We start from the raw sequence: 8733 nt of genomic DNA, 5'->3' as shown, positions 1-8733 counted from the left end.
AATAAATCTTAAGTTATTGATGTACCTACACCTCTGGGTCTGGGACAGACATTGCATAAACCAGTTTGAGCCAAATTAGTTAAGTCTGATATACTACATTCAACCAGGTTTATCTCAAAACAGTTTCAGCCATTTTCAAACTGGTTTATGTGCACTGAATGTCTGTTCTGTTACAGGTTTAAACCAGTTTCTGATCACTTAAGCTGGTTTATGTGTAATGTCTGTCCATAGCTCTGCTGAACAAGTGGACCTACACTACTTCACTGTTACTTCCCTTTCTTTCTGTATCCTTCTGTTGTTTCATCTTTGATCATGGGATCTTTGGGGTGGGGACCAACTTTTTGTTGGCACAGTGCCTAGCCTAACAGAGGTTGTAAACCATGACTGGGACTCAGAGGTGTGTATAAATGATTATGTTCCTGAATGGCATGTGGGTGTGTATTAGAAATTAAGCTATTTCCTTTGAAAAAATCTCACTGTGTATATTGGATCACTGTAGTCTGCTCTGCATTTATTCTTTGCTTCCAACTCTATTCATTAGTGCTTTTATGAAGAGAATGTGAAGAATAGCTTATGCCATTGAAATTAAAATATAAACTTAGGTCAAGAAAATGAAATAATTTGAACTGGAATTTAGCCAGGATTTGAAAGGAACAGAAGAAAATGTTTTCTTCCAATTGCTAGCTTAAGCACTGTTTTATTTTGCAAAGGTCTCGTATTCCATAATGGCCTTTTGTGATAAATTATTAAACAGTTTAAAGAAAAGTAGACTATGGAAACAACAAAAGATGTACTTAGGTTATTTGCTATTGTCCCTTGTTGTACTAAATTAATCATAGACAATATTTGGTTTCTTTTAACTTAAAAGTATGGGAAAATATTGCTCAGTGAGGAAGAGCAGGTGGCTGCCAAGAGCAGCCAATAAACATGAGCTCAAAGGAAATACCTGGAATAATTCTGACCTGAGGTGACCTGCCAAAGTTTCCATCAGGAAATGTACTCTGAACTATGAAGTACAAGGAGGCACCTTGTTTCAGGTGTTTTCAGGCAGGGTCCATCTGTCTGGAACTCATAGAGCGCAGGTTTGTTGATCTTCATGACAATCCATAAATATAATGATGTATCCTGATAAGTAATTTACATGCATATTTGGAATGATTATGTAGTTGTGTTGTTTGTTTGGATGTTTTATGTCGACAGTTGATTTTTCAAATGGGTTTTGTTCTGCCAGGCAAAGCACTAATGGCTGGATTCCAGAGGGACTGGATGTGGCCTGGCTAATGTGAATGGTGCTGGAAAGGCCCCTTCCCCCAAGAACTATGGCTCTTTCTAGAAGCTAAGAGATAAGATATGAGCAGAGGAGCTGGAGAGTGCACATGCCTATGTATGCCTGTGTGAATGCCTGCCAGCCGGCAGCCTGCTTGGAGCCCATGAAAGCCTGCTGGTATGAAGCCCCAGAGAGTGGAGACAGAGGCAGTCTATCACGCATGGACTGCAAATGAAAAAGCTGGAGTGGTGGGGCAGAAGCAACTTGCTGGGCATGTCTACACATGTGCTTTAATGTGCATTAGCCTATTTCATTGCACATTAAAGAATCACAAAAAGTGCCCTTTCACTAATGCACATTAAAATAGGCTAATGCACTTTTTTCTAGTACCTCACAATGGAGGTACTAAATTTAATGCACATTACCAAAAGTGCATTAATGAATGTGCAGATGCACACACTGAGGGGCAAAAGAAAAGCAGAAACCTCTGGGGACGAGCAGGAAGGTCACTGTATAAATAGTGACAATTACTGTCTGCCATCGAAACCAGCCAAGGACTGAGAAATATGCACTGGCCAAGTGTGAGATGAAAAGTATGAGGAGATAATGTATTTTAATCTTTAATTTTATGTTCTGTCTTCCCCAGTTCTGTTGTTGTATTTTTCTCTAATTATTAAAGTTGGGGGGGAGGGGCAAAAGTTATCCCTAAACTTAGCTGTCCTTTAATTGGGTGTCTTACCTCGCAGGAAGTTTGTACCCTCAAAGCATTGGCTGACTTGGGATACTATCACAATATTACACACACAAGAAGAAGACCTCAACAGTGGACCAAGTGGAAGAAAAATGTAACCCCCTTTTCAGCAGCTGTGAAGACAGATGAAAGCTGCAGCAGATCAAGGATCTCCAATTGTCTTGGATTCCATGCCATTGGATTTAGATCCCTATCTGTCAAGAACTGTGCATTTGTTGGCATGTGACAACATCCTCACAGTACAAGAAGTCATGCACAGGCTGCTTCCTTATGGGAATTGTACATCTCCTCTACACAACAGGAAACTCCTACAGCGATTGGAGAGTGGCAACAGGGAGAAGACTGTGAGATCTGGAAGTTCCTAGTCATGGACCAGCATGTAGACAGTAGGTGTTTGCTTCAGTCATCTTGTTTGAGGACAGAAGCAGTAAGAGCAGTTCAGCAGCTGCACCCATGACTGAGCAGTCCTATATAAGATCCACTCTGCTCACCCCACATGGGGAGGGGGTTAGAAAAGGTGCCCCAAACAGTCTGTCTCAATCAGTTCCTGACTGAATAACCATGTCCAGTGGGATAACCCCTATGAGGTCACAAAGAAACAAAAATGATTTTTGGAATCTGAAACATACAAACCTTAATTGACTATGCAAGTAGTGATTGCCTTGAGTGAAGGACAGCAATTGACTCTCATGAACTGAGGAAGTTCAGCATCGACATTGCTGCCCTATCTGAAACTCAACGTGCTGGAGAAGGACGTCTGAAAAAAGAAGGCAGAGGATACACCTTCTTCTGGAGAGGTAGAACCGAAGAGCCACGGACTCATGGAGTTGGTTTTGCCATCAAAAACAAACTTGTGAACCAACTCTCAGAACTCCCAATTGGCATCAATGAATGCCTCACGACTCTCCATCTAAAACTTGCCAAAAACCAAAAGGCAACAATTGTGAGTGCATATGCCCCGACTCTTGATGCCGATGAGATCATGAAGGAGAACTTCTACTCATAGCTTGACACCATCCTCTCAAATATCCCAAGGGAAGACAAGATCATCCTTCTTGGAGATTTTAATGCCAGAGTGGAAAGAGACTCAACACTTTGGAATGGTACAATCGGAAAAGAAGGCATTGGAAATTCAAATGCTAACAGGGTTTGAATTCAAATGCTAACAGGGTGTGCAGGACATGGACTTGTCATCACAAATACCCTGTTCTGTCAAAGGAACAAGTTCAAGACATCCTGGAAACACCCTAGATCAAAACACTGGCATTTGATTGACTATGTGATTGTTGAGACTTGCGATCGCCAGGATGTCCTGATTATGAGAGCCATGACTAGCGCTGATGACTGTTGGACTGACCACCACCTTATCCATTCCTGCTTGCTCCTAAATGAAGAATGCAAAGGAAGCAGATCAGGCGCAAGTTAAACATTGAGTGCTTGAAGGACTCACTCAAGCAGAGAGAATTCCAGCTACTCCTTAATGAGACACTACCAACAGAGCACCCAGAAAGAGTCGAGGAGCACAGGATGGGACTTAAGGCAGCTGTTCTCTCATCCTGTGAAAATACCATAGGATACAAGACCTGGAAACATCGAGACTGGTTTGAGGAAAAATGACACTGAAATTCAAGGTCTCATCAGCAGGAAACAGAAAGCTTTCTGTGCCTGGCAGAATGACATCAACTCTGCCATCAAGAAAAATGCACAACAACAAGCAAAATCAGAGGTGCAGAGGAGAACATGAGATCTGAAGAATGAGTGATGGATTCAGAAATCAAAAGAAATCCAACATTTTGCTGACATCCATGACACGTGTGACTTCTTCAAAGCTGTCTATGGCCCTAGCACTCAAGACCTTAATCCTTTAAGATCAAAAGATAGAACAAGACTCCTGAAAGACAGCAAATCCATCAATGCTCGCTGGAAAGAACATTTCCAGGACCTTCTGAATCATGACTTAACTGTCGATGAAGATAAGATCAACAACTTTCTGCAAAAAGAAATCAGAGAAGATCTTGGTTTTCTACCTACCCTGGCAGAGGTCAGGACTGCCATTGGGAAAATGAAGAATAACAAGGCAGCTGGTGCTGGATTTTCGAAGCAGGAGGAGAACAATTTATGTATCAGCTTCATGTCCTCATCCTTAAAATCTGGAACAAGGAAGAAATTCCAGGTGACCTAAGGGATGCCTCAATTGTTACCATCTTCAAGAAGGGGGACAGAGCTGATTGCGGAAACTACTGAGGCATCTCATTGTTGGCCACTACTGGGAAAGTCATCGCCTGTATCTTTTCTAACTGCCTTCTCCCACTTGTAGAAGAAATTCTTCCAGAATCTCAAAGTGGCTTCAGACCATCTCAAGTAACTGCAGACATGATCTTTACAGCACGTCAAATCCAGAAGAAGTGTCGTCAGCAAAATCAACCTCTCTATTTGGCCTCTCTAAAGCCTTCAATTCTGTAAACCACGAAGTCCTATGGAAAATCCTGTCCAAAATTGGCTGGCCAAACAAGTTCATCAGTGTTCTGAGACTTTTTCACAACATGTCAGCAAAGGTTCTCAGCAACAGAAATCAAACAGAACCATTTGAGGTGAAAACTGGAGTGAAGCAAGGTTGCATCATCACGCCAACTTTGTTTTCCATCTTCATCTCCACCATAATGCACCTCATTGTCAGAAAGCTTCCACCTGGAATTGAAATTGTGTATAGGATGGATGGAAGACTCTTCAACCTCAACAGACCCAAGTCCAAAATGAAGACCATGACAACATCCATAATGGAGCTCCAGTATGCAGATGACAATGCTGTCATGGCTCAATCTGAAATGGACCTCCAAACCATTATTAATGTGTTCTTGGAAGTCTACAAGAGTATTGGCCTAACTCTAAGCATCAGGAAAATTCAAGTCCTTTACCAACCTGCTCCACATGGAGAAACAACCCCACCCCCTCCATTCAAATCAATGGAGAATTGCTGGAGAACATGGAACACTTTGCCTATTTTGGAAGCCATCTTTCACCAGAGGCAGACATTGGTGCAGAAATACAACACCACTTGAAATGTGCGAGCACAGCTGTTTGATGTCTGAGTAAGAGAGTCTTCTTAAATCATGACATCCTTGCTGAAACGAAGCTCTTGGTTTATCGAGCCATTGTCATTCCACCCTACTGTATGGCTCAGAAACTTGGACCACATACAGAAGACATCTCACAAGTTTGGAAAAGTACCACCAATGGTGCTTTAGCAAGATCCTTTAGATTAGCTGGGAGGATAGGCACAGAAACATTAGTGTCTTGGCCGAAGCAACTTCCGATAGCATTGAGGCCATGATCTTCCAAAACCAACTTCGCTGGACAGATCATATTGTTCACATGCCTGACTCCTGCCTTCCAAAGAGAATCTTTTTCTTGCAGCTGAAAGAAGGTCAGAGGGCAAAGAAAGAGCTTCAAAGACACCCTGAAAGCAAACATGAAGAGGTGTAACAGACATCAACACTTGGAAGAACTGACCAAATGGAGGAAGGCTCTTTGGAAGGGGCCTCAACACTTTGAAACAGCTCATTGATGCGCAGAAGAGGAAAAGAGGAACAGGTGAAAAGAACATCAGAACATCCAACTCAGCAACACAGTGCCCATCCCTCCTGGAAACACCTGTCCTCACTGCAACAAGATATGTAGATCTAGAATTGGGCTATGGAGCCACCTGCAGACTCACTATTAAGATCCGTGGAAGACAGTCTTACTTGTTCACAAGTGATCGCCCATCATCATCATTACACACACAAAGGTTATGTGGAAAAATTAGTTTGTGATCATATAATTAAAGTAAGTGTCATAATGCTTACCTACAAGGGGACAGATCCTATGCCACCTGGTGGGGGCACATTCATTAATGTATTTTTGGTAATGTGCATTAAATTTAGTACCTCCATTGTGAGGTACTAGAAAAAGGTGCATTAGCCTATTTTAATGACCATTAGCTAAAGCAAAGTTTTTTAGTGATGCTTTAATGTGCAATAAAATAGACTAATGTGCATTAATGTACACATGTAGATGCACCACTAGGTGCCTAAGTGAACTGGATCGTGCCAGTTTAAACCAATCCAGTCATATGATTGTCTCAGTGATTCTCAACCACGGTGCCACAGCAGAGATCCTGTTAAGGTCACTGCAAGGTGTCCCATAATATTAGCATTGTTAAGCATGGGAACACCTACATGTGACTCACAATATAAACACAAGATCCCAGCTTCAAAAAAACAGCAGCAGAAAAAAGCAGGGCAGTGCACGTGGTGGCACTGCATACCATCCAAAATGAGAGCCTGTCTGACAGGAGTCTAGGGCAGACTCCAGGACCCCTGGAAAAGCTACTAGAGCCAGCCCAGGTGCTGGCCCAGTCTCCGCTACCCCACCCAGGGCAACTTGCCATGTGCTAGAGTGTGCTAGACACACCCCAGATGAGTACTTACCAGCAGTGGCAACATGTAGCGGGTGCATGGGGCTGCATGTGCACCCCCTGAGAGTGCTGGTGCACCCCCTGACTGGCCACGCTCCCCACTTAGGTGATGGGCAGGGGGCAGGTGAGAGTGCCAGTGCCCCCCCTGCCCACTAAGGTGGCACCAGTCACCCGTGCTTTCCAGTGCTGAATAGAATGGAAGAATCCCACCCCTTGACTTGCAAGTCCTGTTTATGCAACCCAATATACAGGCATACCTTGGATTTATTGCAGGTTCGGTTCCAGACCACCGCAATAAAGCAAATATCGCAATAAAGCGAGTCACACGAATTTTTTGGTTTCCCAGTGCATATAAAAGTTATGTTTACACTATACTGTAGTCTATTAAGTGTGCAATAGCATTATGTCTAAAAAAACAATGTACATACCTTAATTAAAAAATACTTTATTGCTAGAAAATGCTAACCATCATCTGAGCCTTCAGCGAGTCATAATCTTGCCTCAATTTGTAAAAAATGCAATATCTGCGAAGCGCAATAAAGCGAAGCGCAATAAAACGAGGTATGCCTGTACTACTCATTTTTTGGGGGGAGACACTGAGCATGTCTACATGAGATGCTGACAGCGCAGTAGCCTGATACTACTGTGCAGTACTGTCACGTGACAAAATCTGTGCCAAGACACTACTGTGCTAGGCTACTGCACAATAATGTCACTTAAAAGGTGTTCACTGGTGCTACTGCACAGTAATTCCTGTTACTGTGGATTTATTTAGTACTTGCTTATAATATTTAGTACTTGCATAACAAGTACTAAATAAATGCACAGTAACCACTGCACAGTAGCATCTCATGTACACGTGCTCACTACGTGGATTTGACAGCAGGACTATGAGACTGCTGAATTATGAGACTCAAGAATCCTGAATTCCTTTCCAGGTTTTGAATGAGCGTTGGCAGAGACTCTCTAGCTGTATCTACAACTTGCCTCCTTCTGCCCCAGGGCCTTCAAACTGTCACTATACCAGTCCTGTTTCCTCTCCACTCCTAGTTCTTCATCTGTGTCCCATACTCCACACCTACTAAATTCAAGACTTCGCTCCTCAGCTTCTTCATCCTAATCCCAGGTTATATCTACACTGTAGTTATAAAAATGCATAATGAAGGTACACCTGGGTCAGCTTTAAATTATATGGCGGTCTAGTAAAGCACGACGGAGCTCAGTGCAGATTAATTTATCTTTCTGATATGATCCCTTACGTCTTTTTTAGCTAGACAATCTTATGCTTTCTATCTGGATTCTCCTTCCTAGATACACTTTCTACTCTCCCTGACCAGCCATTGGCAGTTCTTCCACACTCTCCTAGGTCCTAGCCCAGTTCTCAACCTTTTTAGACTTGAGGCACCTTTTGGAAAGTGACAGCTCTTAGTTTTCACTTTTTTTGCCTACAGAAAATAATAGAACAATTTTTCTGTTAAAAAGAGCTCAGAAAGACCACAACTATGTATTTTATTTGAAACGTCTTAGTTTATCTTGTGAATCATGTTTGCAAGCCTAACAATGCTAATAGTGTTTGGTGCTCTGCAGCACCCTTGAAAGGACCTCTGGCAGGATGGGACCTAGGGATGCTGTGACCTCCCCTAGCGCCCCCTACCTACCGTGCCAGATCAGGTTTAATGCACCCCGGCTATCTCGCCCGCCAGGTCTTTGATGTTAATATGTTGAAGGGAGGCTGCCTTTCTAATCTTCCTTGGCACGGTGCCTTGATGTATCCTGGCTCTGCCTAGTTGTTTGGTGCACTCCCACCTCTGGGGCTGCACATGAGTCCCCCAGTCACCCGTGCCCTCACGGGTCCCCGGACTCGGTTCTGTTGCCCGCCTGTGTCCTTGCGGGCACCTCCTAGCCTCTCCCCGTGGCTCCCGCAGCCTGCACCAGGGCCTGTCTCGCCTCGTGGCCCCCGCAGCCCGCACCGGGGCCTGTCTCATCTCGCAGCCCCCGCAATTGAGGCTCAAGTGGCCGTAGCCGTGCCTGGCCTCCAGACCCCTTTTCTGGGTCTTGCGCCCCATTGGGGCTTCCCACAATCGGAGCTCAGGCGGCCTCGGCCTTACCTGGCCCCCAGACCCCCTTCCCGGGTCTCGTGCCCCACTGGGGCTTCTTGCCTGCGCCCACACTGGGCTCCTCCCGATACTGCCCACACTGGGGCCAGGGTCGGGACACCCCAAAACACAGCGCCCTCTACAGTGCCAGGAACCCCCCCAC

This window comes from Gavialis gangeticus, unplaced genomic scaffold, assembly GCF_001723915.1.
Source record: "Gavialis gangeticus isolate Ggan-Ray unplaced genomic scaffold, GavGan_comp1, whole genome shotgun sequence".
NCBI lineage: Eukaryota > Metazoa > Chordata > Crocodylia > Gavialidae > Gavialis > Gavialis gangeticus.
The sequence above is the reverse complement of the archived record's forward strand: the minus strand, read 5'-3'. Positions refer to the sequence as shown.